The sequence below is a fragment of the Pituophis catenifer genome, unplaced genomic scaffold (genome assembly GCF_029215685.1).
Source record: "Pituophis catenifer annectens isolate HBS135680 unplaced genomic scaffold, rPitCat1.0.hap2 SCAF_7, whole genome shotgun sequence".
Taxonomy (NCBI): Eukaryota; Metazoa; Chordata; class Lepidosauria; order Squamata; family Colubridae; genus Pituophis; species Pituophis catenifer.
The window spans coordinates 83307734-83326822 of NW_027256887.1; the positions used below are offsets into that span (position 1 = coordinate 83307734).

The window sequence follows — 19089 nt, forward strand, 5'->3', positions numbered from 1 at the left end:
GGGTGGAAACTAATCAAGGAGAGAAGCAACTTAGAACTAAGGAGACATTTCATGATAGTTAGAACAATTAATCAGTGGAACAACTTGCCTGCAGAAGTTGTGAATGCTCCAACGCTGGAAGTTTTTAAGAAGATGTTGGATAACCATTTGTCTGAAGTGGTGAAGGGTTTCCTGCCTAAGCAAGGGGGTTGGACTAGAAGACCTCCAAGGTCCCTTCCAACTCTATTATTCCATTCTATTCTATTTATGCAGGATGATCCTTGAAGTATCTGAGTCCAAATGAAGAAGAAATGCTATATTAGCTGAGGGGAAGTTCTTTGTTACATATTTTTTTTTCTGATGCTAATTCTAACCTCTTATTGATGAAGCCTTGTGAAGCTCTTGTATATGTCTTGTAGCCACCTCTCAAGCCAGGTGACTCAAAAAACTGCCACGGATTTGGTCAAACAAGTTTGTTTATGGAAACGGCTGCCATAAGACATGATGATGGGCATTAGCTCTAAGCGACTACATCAAGTCTATCGGTGGCCGGTAGTCTTGAGAGGAAGGTGAAACCTTCAACTATAGGTAGTCCTCGACTTACAACAGTTCATTTACTGACCATTCAAAGTTACAACTGCACTGAAAAAAAGTGACTTATGGCCATATTTCAAACTTACAACCGTGGCAACCTCCCCGGGGTCAGATGATCAAAATTCAGATACTTGGCAATCTGATGACTCATATTAATGACGGTTGATCCCCTTTTGCGACCTTCTGACCAGCAAAGTCATTGGGGGAAGCCAGATTCACTTAACAACTGTGTTACTAACTTAACACAGTGGCACGGTGGTTAGAGTGCAGTACTGCTCAGTGGTGAGTTCCTCCCGGTTCCACCCGGTTCCGCCAAGCCGGTAGCGGTGACGATATGACATCACCGAACCGGTTCTCTTTGTTCGGGAGCTGGGCCCTCCTGCCCCCCCCGTCCCTGTGTTATTCTTACCTTTTATTTGGCCCCACCCCCAATCTATTTCTGCCTCCTGAGTCCCAGCTGATCGGCTAGAAGGAAAAAAACTGTTTAAACTCTTGCTGCAGAGTTTCAAAGGGCCGCCCTACAGCTGATCAGTGTTAAAAGGCACTGTGGTGGTAGACCGGTGCCTCCAAAAACAAATGAGTAGACCGGTGCCTGCAAAAATAAATGGGTAGACCAGTGCCTTCAAATATAAATGAGTAGACCAGTACAGCTCTGCAAGCAGTTAAAAGCCTGGTAGACCAGTACCTCTGCTAAATCCTAAAGAATTATCACATGACCATCAAGCCATGCCAACAAAATAAGCCACGCCCACAGAACCGGTCGTAAAAAAATTTAGAACCCACCCCTGGTACTGCTGGCTGCCTGCAACTTGGCAATTCAAATCTCACCAGGCTCAAGTTGACTCAGCCTTCCATCCTTCCGAGGTTGGTAAAATGAGGACTCAGATTGTTGGGGGCAGTAGGCTGACTGTAAACTGCTTAGAGAGGGTGGTAAAGCACTGTAAAGCGGTATATAAGTCTAAGTGCTGTTGCTATTAACAACTGCAGTGATTCACTTAAAGAACTGTAGCAAGAAAGGTTTTTTTTTGTTTTTTTTTTAATTTGATTTATATGCCGCCCTTCTCCGGAGACTCAGGGCGGCTTACAATGCGTTAAGCAATAGCCTTCATACTTTTGTATATTTATACAAAGTCAGCTTATTTCCCCCACAAACTGGGTCCTCATTTAACCTACCTTAGAAAGGATGGAAGGCTGAGTCAACCTTGAGCCTGGTAAGATTCGAACCTGCAGAAATTGCAGGCAGCTGTGTTAATAACAGGGTGCATTAAACCACTGTACTACCAAGGCACTTACAAAGGTTGTAACATGGGGCAAAATTAACTTAGCAACTGTCTCACTTAGCAACAGTAATTTTGCCCTCAGTTGTGGTCATAAGGCGAGGACTACCTGTACTGTAGCATAGCACTGAATTTTCCTTGAGTCACAGTGGGACGAAGTTTATGGGTTGCTTGCAGACTCTCTTGTCTCTCTCTAGTAACTTTGAGAAGGAGCTTCTGGGCTTAACTGATGCTTGATTGATCCAGCAGGGAATTTCCTGGGTTCTCAGTTCTGATTTGCGCTTTTAATGGCCGGTCTTATCATTCACAGAGAGAGACACTAATACACAAATCACAGTCCCTTTGCTGGGGAACCAGGGACTGGAGCAGGCATGCTAATTGTAATCAGAAGCAGGCCATATAATTACTTTCTCTTCTCTTCAATTTCAGAATCCATGTGGTGTACAAGTTACAATGTCAGGCTTCTTCCTAGCCCACCTAATTTCAAATCCCCAGTTACTTACGAGCCTCATCAAGCCACCTTGGGCTGGTCATAATTTCTGGCCTAACCTGCCTCATGTGGTGATAGCGACACCACAAAGGGAAAAAATTTCTGTGGAAGGAAGGCACCGTGAGTGTGATAAATCAAATGTAGAGTACGATTTTAAATAGGCTCCGAACATTTTAATCCCATAAGGGAGAATATTTATAGCTCAGGGTTGAATTGTGGGGTCCTTGGTGCTCTCTGAGCTTGGATGTTTTCTTGCAGACATTTCATGACCCAACTAGGTAATATCATCAGTGCAAGAAGGTTTGCTGTCTTTTATATACAAGTGGCTTGCCTTGTCAGTATTGGTGGCAGTGTTCCTGGTTCCTTGTTTAGGCTGTTGTTTAGTGAATAGGTAGTTTCTTGATTCGAGGTATTGTTTACTGCCTGGTCTTAATCCTACCTGTGCCTTTTCTGCATTCTGCTGGGCAAGACTGGTTGGGTTTATTATTTATTATTTATTTATTAAAGATTTAGAACTGACCCAATTTCTATACAGATTGGGCATTTGGATTTTTCATATTGGCCAACTGATGTTTACGAGATGCCAAGTCCATGGGTTTAAATGAAAGTTGATTTAAAACGATCAGTTGAAAAAAAAAATAATGCGTGATCTAAGCTGGGGAAGATATGATCCTTTATTGCAATCCGTCTTCGACTTATGACAGCTTGGTTAGTGATTGTTCAAAGTTACAACGGCACTGAAAAAAGCGACATGACCATTTTTCACACTTATGACCATTGCAGCATCCCTGTGATCACATGATCAGAATTCAGACACTTAGCAATATTTATGACGGTTGCAGTGTCCCAGGGTCATGTGATCCTCATTTGTGACCTTCTGGCAAGCAAAGTCAAGGGGGAAGCCACATAGCAACCATGTTACTGACTTAACAACTGCAGTGATTCAGTTAACAACTGTGGCAAGAAGTAAAATGGGGCAAAACTCACTTAACGACAGAAATTTCAGGCTCAATTGTGGTCATAAGTCGAGGACTACCTGCATTGTACTCTAGTCATAATCTTCAGTAGAAGTTTGCCTACTAAAGATTATGGCTACAATAGGAAGCAAGGACTGAAGTCCTAGCAGATCCCAATAAAAGTATAATTCCCTTCTCTTCTGCACAGTGAGAGCGTATCTGAGAGTCTGGAGAGTTTCTTTCTCTGTGTCTATATGTTATTTTCCCCCGAGGCTCCTTTGTGAAGTTTCCGAGCGATAGCTTTTTCTGCCCCTCGCTGAGTATGTGAATAGACTTGTTGCTGCCACTTTCATAACACTGAAAATGGAGGTCTGTCACCCAGGAACAAAGAAAAATGATCCTGAAAATATTCTAACCATAAAATGGCAGAGTTGTGTTTTAAAGGTACAGTTTGTGAGAGACGCAACTGTCGGTGTTTTTTTAGGTATAACTGGCTCCCATCTTTCATAGATAGATAGATATGATAGATAGATAGATAGATAGATAGATAGATAGATAGATAGATAGATAGATAGATAGACAGACAGACAGACAGACAAACAGATGATAGACAGAGATAGATAAATAGATAGATAGATAAATAGATAGATAGATAGATGATAGATAGATAGATGATAGACAGATTATAGATAGATAGATAGATATGATAGATAAATAGATAGCTAGATGATAGATAGATAGATAGATAGATAGATAGATAGATAGACAGATAGAGAGAGAGAGATGATAGAGATAGATAGCTAGATGATAGATAGATAGATAGATAGATAGATAGATAGATAGATAGATAGATAGATAGATATAGATGATAGATTGATGGATAGATGATAGAATAGAATAGAATAGAATAGAATAGAATAGAATAGAATAGAATAGAATAGAATAGAATAGAATAGAATAGAATAGAATAGAATAGAATAGAATAGAATTTTTTATTGGCCAAGTGTGATTGGACATACACAAGGAATTTGTCTTGGTGCATATGCTCTCAGTGTACATAAAAGAAAAGATACATTCATCAAGAATCATAAGGTACAAACAACACTTAATGATAGTCATAGGGTACAAATAAGCAATCTGGAAATAATATAAATCGTAATGATACAAACAACAAAGTTACAGTCATACAGTCATAAGTGGGAGGAGATGGGTGATGGGAACGATGAGAAGGTTAATAGTAGTGCAGATTCAGTAAATAGTTTGACAGTGTTGAGAGAATTATTTGTTTAGAAGAATGATGGCGTTCAGGAAAAAGCTGTTCTTGTGTCTAGTTGTTCTGGTGATACATGATAGATAGATGATAGATAGATAGATAGATAGATAGATAGATAGATAGATAGATAGATAGAGCATATCAAATGAATAGGTCACAAAGATTATGCTTTTTAATAAAATGTGTTAATCAGGAAAGATGCTACCAGTCACCTTTTGATTCTCTACCTATCAAAGTGACCAAACAGGATACCAGATTAAATAAAACACAGGAGAATTTTTTTAAAAAAAATGAGACAGGTGCTGTTATCAATCTCCACATAGTTATCTGCTCTGTCCTGTTCACTTCAGGGCTGTGTCCCTGATTCAATCTCCTTTGGTTGGTCTCAGTTTTCTATCAGTGGAGCCTTCCCTGTCTGTTCCAGATTTATAACTGTAAAAAAAAAAAGATGAAAAACATATGTTGCATGTAGTCCTCGACTTACAACCATTTGTTTAGTGGCCAAAGTTACAACGGCACTGAAAAACGTGACTTATGACCCCTTTTCACACTTACTACTGTTGCAGCATCCCTGTGGTCATGTGATCAAAATTCGGACGCTTGGGATCTGGTTCATATTTATGATGTTTGCAATGTCCTGGGGTCATGTAATCCTCTTTAATGACTTTCTGGCGAGCAAAGTCAGTGTGGAAGCCAGATTCACTGAACAATTGTGTTACTAATTTAACAGTTGCAGTGATTCAGTTAACAACTGGGGCAAGAAGGTCGTAAAATGGGGCAAAACTCACTTAACAGCTTTCTTGCTTAGAAATGGAAATGTTGGACTTGAAATGTTGGTAAATTGAGGATTACCTATATAGCAATCTTTAATAATCATTCAGGTGAACAAGGTTCCAAATGCTATGAGAGATCAGAAGTAACTGCAAATCTTTTATTTCTGATTTTCTCCTCAGGTATAAATTTTGACCATTAGAAGATTATTTCCATCCTCTCCCCTATCTTTTTAGCCATGTCTATCCTAGTTTTCCTACAGATTTGTGTACTTATTTATAAATTCCATTGAACGCCAATTGGAAGATTAGTTCTACCAACACACAAGAAATAAATTCTTCACTTGTGTTAGTGATATTTTTCTCCTTGATAAAATTGAGGGATTTGGTTTGGACGGTACTGCAAAAGGATAGGTCAACAACTGGCTAGGTAACCACATTCAGAGAGTCGGCATGATTGGCTTATCAAATTTGGTGGTGACAAATTCATATTGAGGCAATGTTTTGTGTGGGGTGTGTGGAAATGAGATTGCAGTTCAGTCTGAACAAATTGGGAGTCTGGGCTAAGAAGAAGAAGATATCCTTCACCCAGGAGAAATGTAAGGTATGATATTTAGGCAGGAAATATGTAGACCAGAGGCATCAAACTCTCGTCGTCATGTTGTCGTCATGTGACGTATTGCGACTTCCCCCCCTTTGCTAAACTAGGGGTGGGCGTGGCCAGTGTGTGACACATCCGGCCCGTGGGCCACAAGTTTCACACCCCTCATGTAGACACACATACAAAGTGTGAGGATTCATGGTTTGGAAGTACTCTCTTGGAGAAAGTTTGGGGCATGGGCTGTATAGAAGAAGAGCAGACTGAGCTGAGGGGTGGAGTTAAGTGCATCATCAGCCTAGAGTCATTACATTCCCACAAACGATCTAAGTCCAACCTTCTTGTTTTCACTTTGGCAGACATGATGGCTGGATAACCTTGGCCATTGTCTTTCTTTCACAGGGTGGTGGTTGTGGAGAGAACAGGATGTAGCAATAGCACTTAGACGTATATACTGCCCCCCAGCACTCTCTGGGCAGTTTACAATGTCAACATATTGCCCCCAACAACCTGGGTCCTCATTTTACTGACCTCAGAAGGCTGAGTCAACTTTCAACCAGTGTTGGTATTCAACCGGTTCAGACTGATTCAGGCGAACCGGCCATGTTTTCTAAACCACATGCATGCATGCAAGCCACACATGCGAGGGGGCTCAAACCTTGACAACTTTTAAAACATTTTCGGTGCACGGCGAACCGGTGGGAAAATTATGTGAAACCCACCTCTGCCTTCAACCTCATCAGGATCGAACTCCAAGCTGTGGGCAGAGTTTGCCTATAATACTGCACTTTAACCACTGCGCCACCAGTGTATCAAGTACAGTATATGGACATCACCTTGAGTTAACCCCAAATAAAGATGAAATAAATACCTTTGCGCAGCATGGTAAACTAAGCCACCGAAATGTAGAACTTAAAAATCTTAGCAGGTTGCATGAATTGTAGTTTCGGCATCTTTTAACTACTTCTAGCTGAGCATGTTATTTGAACTTAGCCATTCTGTATTTCCACCTTTCCATGATATCAGCTGCCTCCAGTATAGAAGAGAGAGGGGCATGGAAAAAGCAATTATCATAGAATCTAGAAATCTACTCAATTTAAAGAAAGGGGAACAAAATTTGCAGATTGTTGGTGTTAGTCATGCCGTTGTGAAAAATGTCCTTTTTTTCCTGAGGATCAAACTCCGATTGGCAGAGAAGAGAAATCTTGGAACAAGTTAAAGAACGGGGCACATTTGACTGAAAGAATCTAACTTCTAAACAAATGCCCTTCCCTCTCTTACTATACAAACGAATGCAGCCCTAATTATTATTATTTTTTTCATTTTCCATCTTTTTACCACATGTAAGGTGGGGATGAACCCAAACAAAAAGAGTGAAATGGGCGGGAAGCTGTAGCTCGCATTTACCTCATGAAAATGATGAATGCATGGACACTTGTTATCTCCCCCAATTTTTAAAAAAATGTTATTTTATTTATTTATTAAGAAAATGTATACGGTGGCCCAACTCACAGTGATTCTAGACAGCTTGCAGAAATAAAACCCCAATACAAAACCTAATAAATGCCCATTCCTCTGGTCACAACAATCAAACCAACCACTTGATGGGCTCCATATCACCCTGAGGTCTTTAGGTCTTTCCAAACTGTCAAAATGGGGGGCAATATTTTCTTCAGGGAAGATGTTCCATAGGGAGGGAGCCACCACAGAGGAGGCCTTTCTCCATGGTCCCATTAGATCAGGGGGCTCCAACCTTGACAACTTTTAAAACTAATGGACTTCAACTCCCAGAATTCCCCATCCTGCATGGCTGGCTGAGGAATTCTGGGAGTTGAAGTCCACAAGTCTTACAGTTGCCAAGGGTTGGAGATCCCAGCACTAGATGATGCCTTATAAATGTTCACAGCTGTGCAAAGCTTTAGGTCCGTGATGGCGAACCTATGGCACGCGTGCCTGAAGTGGCATGTGGAGCCATGTCGCCTGGCATGCTTGGTGTCGCCCATTCCTCTTCTGGGTTTCTGGTGCGCATGTGCATGTGACGTTTAACTGGTCTTTTTTGCATGCAGCAGGCCAGAAACTAAAAGAGCTGGTCTTCCATTTTCCTGTGTGAGCATGCGCCAGAAACCCGGAAGAGTAGCTGGCTGAAACCGGAAGTTCAGTAGCTGAAACCGGAAGTTCATTTACAGCCCAGACGCACGCGCGGCCTGACACACGCGTGCTCCCTTTTTGGCACCATGCCGAAAAGGTTCGCCATCACTGCTATAGGTTAAAGTCAACAGCATTTCCTGAAACGATCCTGTCCACCTTGCTAAGAAGGAAAGTTGTACTTGAAGATGTTCTAAATTATTTCCTAAACAATCAAAGGAAATCCTGAGTCAATACAAGTAGTCCTCGACTTACAACTACAAGTGGGCCCAAGATTTCTGTCGCTAAGCGAGATGGTTGCTAAGCGAGTTTTGCCCCATTTTACGACCTTCCTTGCTACACTTGTTAAGTAAATCACTGCAGTTGTTCAGTTAGTAACACAGTTGTAAAGTGAATCTGGCTTTCCCCATTGACTTTGCTTGTCAGATCGCAAAAGAGGACCGCATGACCAGGACACACTCCAACCGTCATAAATATGAACCGGTAGTCAAGAGTTTAGATCATGTGACCATGGAGAAGCTTCAACAGTCATAAGTGTGAAAAACGATCATAAGTCACTTTTTTCAGTGCTGTTGTAACTTTGAACAATCACTAAATGAACGAGGAGTACCTGTAGTTGATAAGGCCCATTGGAGAGGGCGACAGTTCCCCATGGAGACAGGTGAGGTAGCATCTCTTCCACCCCATTTTGTCACTCACAACCCTTGTATCTGTGATGTTTCCATATAGAAACCTACCCGTGAGCTGAATTTTGAGAGGAACCTATCGTTCCTAGAATAAGGAAAAATTGCTACCGTTTCAGGTGATTTTCCCCGAAAGGATTTCCTGGAGATTAAAAAGGCTTGTCATGATAAAATATCATACCACTACATAAGATCAATTTTAGAGGTTGTGAGTAAAGGGAGTGCAATGAGGGGGGGTGGGGGGGGTGGAATGGGGATTAGCCACAGAAAAGGAACGATGGGTAAACATTGAGAAGCCCCAGAAAAAAGCAACACAGAAGCAGTGGCAAAGCAATATTGTGTGGTGAGAAATGCGGAGGGTCAGATGTAAGACAAAATCACAAGCACAAAGGAATTTTATATTCAAAAATTTAAGCATTCTTGAAAGGCTGCTTGGAGCCGAAATTCCTTTTTTTCTGCTCCCCATGTAGAAATGACTTTAACACTCAGCTAGATGCTAATGCGAAGTGACTCAAGCTATTCCTCGCAAGCATAGCTAAATTGCTGTTATTTGTTAAGCGCATTGCATTCAGCGGTGGATGGAGCACTTGGTTGTATTCAAAAAGCATCTGTACTTCTCCCCTCTCTCTCTCTCTCTCTCTCTCCCCGTTCCCGTTGATTTTTATTATTATTTTTTTAATCCTCCAAAACGGAGACCAGTCTACCTATCTGCCCTTTGCTTTGTCCCGTCTTACTCCCTCCCTCCCTCCCCCTCCTCCTCCTTCTCCTCCTCCCTCATGCTACTTGGGAATTGTCAAGTGACAACTGGCCAAATCTTTTTGGACAGGGAGCCTTCATCCTGAGTTCTCCGTGCTGGCAAAAAAAAAAACACACCAAAAAACGGGACCTTGTGCCTGGGAACAGGGGAGCCCATTAAAAGGGCTTTGATGCTATGAAAATTCATCTTCGTGAGGCAGGCCAGGCCCCTAAGCAGCCTGCTGTTTAGCTGTGGTTACAGATCAGTCATTCACTTCGCAGGGCAATAATTGTGCTGACGGCTTGTATAGCAGGGGAAGTACATAAAATAATCCAGGGCCCTCCGCTGTGGCACGGCGAGTTAATCTTCTTTAATACAGATCAGCTGTTGTTCTAACACATGACTTTGTGTTGGCCCCGGTGACTCGGTTTTCAGCCTTTTTGATTAAGTAACAGGAGCTACGGCCCTCATCTGTGTTCACTTTAGCCTCTCGTTCTTTGATTGGCAAGGCCCCAGCGCCTCTGCGCCTTCCTTCCATTCCTTCCCCTCCACGGGGAGACGGCTAGAGAGCTCTCTTTTCTGGCAGGAGAGAAGAAAAGCTGAGAGGCAGCTTTTTTTCCCCCCTCCTAACAAAAATGCTGAGGGAGCTGGATGGGATGGGATAGGATAGAAAAAGAATAGAATAGAATAGAATAGAATAGAATAGAATAGAATAGAATAGAATAGAATAGAATAGAATAGAATAGAATAGAATAGAATAGAATAGAATAGAATAGAATAACAGAGTTGGAAGGGACCTTGGAGGTCTTCTAGTCTAACCCCCTGCTTAGGCAGGAAACCCTACACCACTTCAGACAAATGGTTATCCAACATCATCTTAAACACTTCCAGTGTTGGAGCAGTCACAACTTCTGGAGGCAAGTCGTTCCATTGATTAATTGTTCTAACTGTCAGGAAATTTCTCCTTAGTTCTAAGTTGCTTCTCTCCTTGCTTAGTTTCCACCCATTGCTTCTAGAATAGAATATGCGTAGGGTAGGGTAGGGTAGGGTAGGGTAGGGTAGGGTAGGGTAGGGTAGGGTAGGGTAGGGTAAGGTAGGGTAGGATAGAGTAGAGTAGAGTAGAGTAGAGTAGAGTAGAGTAGAGTAGAGTAGAGTAGAATAGAATAGAATAGAATAGAATAGAATAGAATAGAATAGAATAGAATAGAATAGAATAGAATAGAATAGAATAGGAAATGGAGAGAAGAGAAGAGAAGAGAAGAGAAGAGAAGAGAAGAGAAGAGAAGAGAAGAGAAGAGAAGAGAAGAGAAGAGAAGAGCTTTATTGGCCAGGTGTGATTAGATACACAAGGAATTTGTTTCCAGTGTATAAGTTCTACATGCAAAACAACAAAATAATCATAATCATGTATCAAAGTAATAATAATCAGAATAATGATACCAATAAGACAGCGTAGTGGAACAAATGAGAAGGATAAATGTAATACAGCCATACTACATGGGTAAATATACTTAGACGTAAGACGGTATTGAGGGAATTAGGTGTTCAGCTAATATAGAGATTCTCAATTATCCAGGTCATAGTTGTCCCAAAGGTATTTTTCAAAAGACAACAGGACTTTCTTGGTTTTTCTCCTTGAAAATGTTTTGCTTCTCATCCAGAATTTGAGAAGCTTCTTGGGTGAGAAGCTAAATGTTTTCAAGGAAATAAAAACCAAGAAAGTCCAATTGCCTTTTGAAAAGCATCTTTGGGACATCTGAAGACTTTATTTGGCCAAGTGTAATTAGATACACAAGGAATTTGTCTCTGGGACAGAAACACTCAGTGTGCTCTCAAAGCAACAGCGAGAATAATAACTCTTGCTTTGTGATCTACTACAGGCAGTCGTCGATTACAACCACAGTTGCTAAGCAAGGCAGTTGTTAAGTGTGTCACACTCCATTTTGCGACCTTTTTGCCATGGTTGTTAAGTCAATCAGTTTGTTTAAGCGAATCATGTGGTTGCTTGTCAGAAAGTCGCAAGCGGTGATCACATGAACCCTGGGACAATTGAACTGTCATAAATACATGCCAGTTGCTAAGTGTCAGTATTTTGATCACATGACCATGGAGATGTGGTAACAGTCATAAGCATGAGAACCAATCGCTTTTTCCAGTGCTGTTGTAATTTGGAACAGTCACTAAATGAATGATTGTAAATTGAAGACTACTTGTACATTGGGGAAGAAACATCCAAGGATTCTGGAGTTAAGATCTGCAAAGCATGTCAGGAACGAGCAGGAGACTTATACATTTAGTTGGATGCATAAATGGACGATCCAGTGGAGATGTGGAGACTTTGTCATCTGTTTGACACAATAAAGAGCTCCAAAAGACCATTTTCATGCCATTTCCCTTAAAAATGCTCATCTCTGGCTTCAGTACATTCTCAGTCACCAGCTTGGTGGAACTGATAATGCAGAGTTCTGAGGAGAAGGCAGTCAAAAAAACCCTCAGGGGAATATCTTGGTCTTCAGCCTTGGTTCCTCTCAGAAAACAATGGCCCAGTTGGCTCCATGAATTAGGGTAGAAGAAAGAAAAAAAAGAGTGTCATGAGGAGACACGGTCCCCAAAAGATGACTCTTGGTGCCTGCAAAGAAGGCGGCATCCCTCTCCTCCATATCTCATGGTCAGTTTTGAGTCACAGAGGACCTCCCAGATCGTAGAAGCTTGCGAGATGATCTCCTAGTGCAGGGATGGGCAAATGTGGCCCCTTTACAACCTGTGGACTTCAACTCCCAGAATTCCTGAGACAGCTGTCTCAGGAATTCTGGGAGTTGAAGTCCACAGGTTGTAAAAGGGCCACATTTGCCCATCCCTGTCCTAGTGGTTCAGGCTACCACAAAAAGAATAGTACTAAACAGTAGATTTCCCAGTTGTAATGTATGGCTGTGAGATGGAGCATAAGGAATGTTGAGCACCAAAGAACTGATGCTTTCAAATTGTGGTATTGAAGAAGATTGTTGAGAGTCCCTTTGACTTCAAGGAGATCAAATCAGTCAATCCTGAAGGAATTCAACCAGAGGTGGGTTTCAACAGGTTCTGACCAGTTCTGGAGAACCGGTAGCGGAAATTTTGAGTAGTTTGGAGAACCGGTAGTAAAAATTCTGACTGGCCCCGCCCCCATCTATTCTCTGCCTCCCAAGTCCCAGCTGATCGGGAGGAAATGGGGATTTTGCAGTAACCTTCCCCTGGACTGGGGAGGGAATGGAGATTTTAAAGTATCCTTCCCCTGCCACGCCCACCAAGCCATGCCACGCCCACCAAGCCACACCCACAGAACCGGTAATAAAAAATTTTGAAACCCACCACTGAATTCAACCCTGACTGTTCTTTGGAAGGACAGATCCTGAAGCTGCAGCTAAAATACTTTGGCCATCAAAGGAGAAGAGAAGACTTCTTGGAAAAGACCATGATATTGGGAAACATTGAAGGCAAAAGGAGAAGGGCAGAGGGTGTCATCGATACAATGAACATGAATTTGGGCAAACTCCGGGAGATAGTGGAGGACAGGAGAGCCTTGCTTGCTTGGGGTCATGAACAGTTGGACACAACTTAGTGACTTAACAACAAGCAGAACAGCAGAAGGGATGAAAATGAAAGAAAGTCTCCTAAAGCCCCAGAGGAGCTTCCAAAGCAGCAGCTGGATAGCATCAGCATTCTTCTGAAGACATATTTAACTCCATGTAGGTAAGGGACAGGTTGAAGGTCTACCCAGTTTGGTAAACAAGCCCCCCACAAGGGTCATCACAGCACCAGAGGGCTTCCAGCAACCTCAAACCGGTGCCTTACTTCTGGCTCCATTGGAATCAACCATAGTGGTGCCATTTTTATCTTACGTAAAAAAAAATATATGGTGAGGTCATCTGGTAACAATTGTGGAGTGGTACGGTGGCCTAGAGGGGGAGCTCTCCCCTCACAATCAGGAGGCTGCGAGTTTGATCCAACGTAGAGGCAGATACTTCTCTCTCTGGGCACACTGTTGTGATCTAGGCTTCCTGAGTCATTAAAATACACAAGTAGTCCCAAAAACCTCTTTTATTGTAACAGCGGTGAATTACGTTCATTCACAGCTGACTCCCAACTAGTTGCAAAAAGTCCTTCGGGAGGAGTCCTTCAGGATAATCACCAACCTTTATCTCCCTTGACATGATGTCAAAGACCTACTTGGCAAAGCCACACGGAGTCCAGAATCAAACAGAGATGCCGACTGGGAACAGAATTAACAACGTTGCTTTCCTGCAAAGGGCCCACGTGCCTTTGCTCCTCTTTTAAGCCCTATGGGAGGGGCCAATCATCTCCAGGCCTTACTCCCGAGTTGTCCCTTCAGCTTTAACTGTTCTTGCCTTCTGGCAGCTCTGCGCATGCGCGCACTAGGAACAGGCTCCTCCTGTTCCTCTGCCTCTCTGATGTCCGACTCTGTGTTTTCTGATGGTCTTAGGCGACCCCTGTGAAAGGGTCGTTCGATCCCCAAAGGGAGTCTGTACATCGCTCCCAGATAGCCCTGGCTCCATCTCTGCCTCCGACGCAGAGCCCTTGTCCGAGCCTTCCCCAGGCCCATGTTCCTCCCCAGTCTCCTCACTATCCAACTCCGCTGCCAGCTCCGCAGGCTACTGGCAGATCACAACACACACTGAAAATATATCTGATGAACAAAACACCGTGTTGGCGACAGGAAGGGCATCTGGCCATGAAAACACTCTGCTAGCTCCATTCAGTTGCCCAGACTCCACCCCGCAAGGAATTATAGGGTCATTAAAAGATGATGATGATGATCTGATAAGAATTGTGTGATCAGCCCTAAAAACATCAATCCGTTGCCAAAAAATGAAATGGAGAATTATGCTTAGCTTTATTGAACTGGTTCCTTGCGATCATTTGCTGGAGAAAGGGAAGTCTTGTCATTTTATATACACATGCATAATTAACAGTTTGGACTGAAATGTATTTTAATTGAGAAAACATAAGACATTAAAAAATATCTCTCTACTTTTCTTGGAAGAGTTTCAGCCCAAGCGAGAAACATGTGAATGACTTGTGTTTTTCTGGTTTCTTGGTAACCTGGGGACACGGTTGTAGTTATAATTGTCACCTCCGATTAATTATAATTTGAGACTTGCTGAATCTAAACAAAAGTAACTTTTTTAAAGAAAAATCAGTCTGCCTCAAATAGTGCACGTTAACACCCAGAGGAAATACAGCTTGGGCATGTTACAAATATGTTGCTTTACCCTTTCTAAAGCTGCAAATATCTATTTTTCCATAATGTCTGATGAAGACGGCTCTACAGATCAAGCAGTTTGCATGTTTAAAAATATTTTTTTAAAAAAATCCACATTAGGAAACGGCATTCTGTGTCTTTCCTTTCTTACTTCAGTGCGTGTAGCTTTACTAATTGGGGGGGGGGGGGTTCCCTAAGGCTGCGCTTCCTAACAGCTAAAATCAGATTAGGCATCACATAGATTATTCTTAGATTATTTCATTATTTAATGAAAAAAATATAGAGGCTTCTTTTACTTAATTTCTTTTTTCAGCCATTCTTCAGGTCACCAATATGGACTAATAGCTAGAATAGACAAATAAAGGCACAGCTAGGATTTTTGCACTGCTAAATTCTGAATTCTGTTTATTCTTTATGATGATTGCACGGAACCCTGCTGGATTTTTGAATCAGTAGAGGTAGTCCTCGACTTACAACAGTTTGTTTAGTCACCGTTCAAAGTTACAGCGGCACTGAAAAAAGTGACTTACGACCAGGGGTGGGATTCAGAAATTTCAGCAACCGGTTCTCTGCCCGGTTGCTGGGTGGGCGTGGCCTACTCAGCCTCCTGCACCATGGGGGGGGGGCGTTTTCGCCTTCCCCAGACTCAGGAGCAGTGGTGGGTTGCCCCTGGTTCGCACCAGTTCTATAGAACCAGTAGTAAAACCGGTGGGAGGCCCTGTACACCGACCCCAATGTCACCAAAATGCTCCTGCGCACCAAGAGTGTGCAAGTGAGCAAAGCAAGCAAGCACGCACGGCCCCATTGCGAACCAGTAGTAAAGGTAAGTAGAATCCACCCCTGCTCTGGAGGCCTTCTTTGAGCCTCCGGGAGGGCAAAAACTGTCTTCCCTGGGCTCCGGAGGCCCGCCGGAGGACAGAAATAAGCCCGTTTTTGGACTTCCCCAGGCTCTGGAGGCTTTCCTCGAGCCTCCAGGAGGGCGAAAACGGCCTCGCCTGGGGTCCGGATGCTCTCCAGAGGCTGGAAACGATTCAGTTTGGTGATCCAGATTAAAATTAACATCCGGTTCGCCCGAATGGGTCCGAACCGTCTGAATCCCATCTCTACTTACGACAGTTTTTTACACTAGGTTGTAAGTGACAAAACGGGAACCAAATGGGGTGGAAGAGATGCTACCTCACCTGAGTCCATGGGGAACTGTCACCCTCTCCAATGGGTCTCATCAACAACAGGTAGTCCTCGCTCATTTAACAATCGTTCAAAGTTACAACAGCGCTGAAAAAAGTGACTTATTGTTTTTCACACTTATGACCTCCATGGTCACATGATCAAAATTCAGCTGCCTGGCAACTGGCTCATATTTATGACGGTTCCAGTATCCCGGCATCACGTGATCCCATTTTGCGACCTTCTAACAAGCAAAGTCAATGGGGAAGCCAGATGCATTTAACAACCACGTTACTAACTAAACTTGTGGCATGAAAGGTCATAAAAAAACTCACTTAACAAACGTCTCGCTTAGCAACAGAAATTTTGGGCTCAATTGAGGTCAAAAGGATTTGACCTCAATTACCTGTATCTTTCCTTTCGGGAATAGAAGCAGATAAAAATATTCCAGATATTCAAAATATGTTTCTATAAATTCTAAATACTGTCCGAAAAGAAATATGATTGAATTATTTGCCTGTACACTTGTATATTCATAGGCTGAGATGACACAGCAATGCTTTAACCATGGTTTATTGTATAAACTCAATTGACTAGGTTTATACGTTGTGTTGCCACAAACCATGATTTCTAAAGCATTCACAGACTTCGAAGTTAAAAACCAAATAAATTACATTATGAATCCAACCAGAATGTCCAGTTTAGCAAGGTAGAGATAATGTTTATTATTTTTTTGTCTCAGAAGGAGTTCATTATTTAAGTTTTTATTCCTCTCCTCCATAGTACGTGGGATTGTAGGCCAGTTTATTTCCATCTCTCCATTAACAGCAACTGGTGAGGTGGAATTAAGTTGTGACAACTTTGCAGGAAGTAATCTTGAATCTTATTAACAGTCTTGGATTCTGCTTTTCACAATCAGTCAAAATGGTATTTCTTCCCTCATAGAAGAGATCCACAGAAGTAGAGACCTTCCCTCATTTACCTATTTCAAATTTGTTCTCTTCTTCTTCTTTTTTTTAAATGTGCTTTGCCATTTTCTTAAAAATATCCCTTTTGTAAAATGAATTGTGCCTGTACTTGATAGTGGAAAGTTGAGAATAAAAATCACATTATTGCTAACACTCTCTTGCGAGAGTTGCATTGGCTGCTGATTTGATTCCAGGTGCAATTCAGAGTGCTGGTTGTTACCGTTAAAGGACTACATGACTTAAAGGTTCCCCTCGCACATATGTGCTAGTCGTTCCTGACTCTAGGGGGCGGTGCTCATCGCCGTTTCAAAGCTGAAGAGCCAGCACTGTCAGAAGACATCTCCATGGTCATGTGGCTGGCATGACTAAACGCAAATAGAATAGGATAGGATAGGATAGGATAGGATAGGATAGGATAGGATAGGATAGGATAGGACAGGACAGGACAGGACAGGACAGGACAGGACAGGACAGGACAGGACAGAATTCTTTATTGGCCAAGTGTGATTGGACACACAAGGAATTTGTCTTGATGCATATGCTCTCAGTGTACATAAAAGAAAAGATACGTTCATCAAGAATCATAAGGTACAACGCTTAATGATAGTCATAGGGTACAAATAAGCAATCAAATCATATTAGGAAACAGTCAATATAAATCGTAAGGATACAAGCAACAAAGGTGCATGGAACGCTGTTCCCTTCCCACCAAAGGTGGTCCCTATTTTTCTACTTGCATTTTTTATGTCCTTTCGAACTGCTAGGTTGGCAGAAGCTGGGACAAGTAACGGGAGCTCATCCTGTTACGCGGCGCTAGGGATTCGAACTGCTGAGCTGCCGACCTTCCGATCAACAAGCTCAGCGTCTTAGACACTGAGCCACCGCGTCCCTATTTACATGACTTAGGACAAGGTTATTTGAAGGAAAATGTTTCCCCAGTTACATCTACCTGATCCACCAGAGTGGGGAGGCAGCGAATGTTACAGCTCTGCTCTCTTAAGGAGGTCCATCTAATGGAACCAAGAAGAGGGCCTTCTCCATGGTGGTTCCCTCTCTGTGGAACATCACCCCTTCAGAAGTAAGACTGGCCCCCAATCTTTCAAAAGGCCCTGAAGAAATGGTTCTGCTAACAGGTCTGGCCACCCCAGAGTGACATGCCAAAACACTGTTATTAATTTTCTTAATAATATATATTCCAATATTGTAAAGAAAATCTGGTCTTATCCCGGGGAGTTTCGGGGGAATAAAATCCAGATTGCCTTTGTTGGAAGAAATATCCATCTGGTTCAGTTCCAAGCCAGGAGAAAGACACCGGAAACATGGAGGCTGATTGGAAAGAGGGTTTAATGGTGAACAGAACCATCAAGCACATTGTCCTGGTGCAGTTGACCACAGGGAGTTGAGGGGGGGGTTATACCTTCTCTTGGGCTTTGAACATGAGCTTCCTGTTCCTGAGCAAGAACATGTATTCTATTAGTTGTCAGACTCCCATGGCGCCATGTGGGGTCATGTTTGTCTGAGCTCCCAGGTTTGGTTGAAGCTTGGAGGGTGATGATGTAATGAAAAGGCTTGTGTTCTGAAAAGGTGTTGGGCAATTCCTATTGTATCTTAATGGCTTTGTCCTGGTTTGGATCTTAAGTGAGGGTTAATCCCATCACCACGCTGAAGGTCTTTTGTTTTGTAGATAGGATGGCCCAGTCTTTCTTAATTGGCACCAAATATCAGTGGTGGGTTTTTCCCGGTTCGGCCCGGTTCTCCCGAACCGGTAGCGATGACAATATGACGTCACTGAATCAGTTCTGCCCCCACACGCCCCCCCACCCCCTGCACCCCCCCACCCCCCACGTTATTCTTACCTTTTATTTGGCCCCACCCCCAATCTATTGCTGCCTCCTGAGTCCCAGCTGATGGCTAGAGGGGAAAAAACTGTTTAAACTCTTGCTTCAAAGAGCCGCCCTACAGCTGATCAGTGTTAAAAGAAAATAAATGGGTAGACCAGTGCCTGCAAAAATACATGAGTAGATCAGTGCCTGCAAAAATACATGAGTAGATCAGTGCCTGCAAAAAATAAATGGGTAGATCGGTACAGCTCTGCAAGCAGTTAAAAGCCTGGTAGACCAGTACCTCTGCTAAATCCTAAATAATTGTCACATGACCATCAAGCCACGCCCACAAAATAAGCCACGCCCATAG

General features: G+C 42.7%; 1 protein-coding gene across 1 annotated transcript in view; it reads left to right on the plus strand.

The window, feature by feature from the left end:
* Nucleotides 1–19089, plus strand: part of SOX5 (SRY-box transcription factor 5) — a 1010028-nt gene that overhangs the window by 946134 nt on the left and 44805 nt on the right. The window lies entirely within an intron of this gene.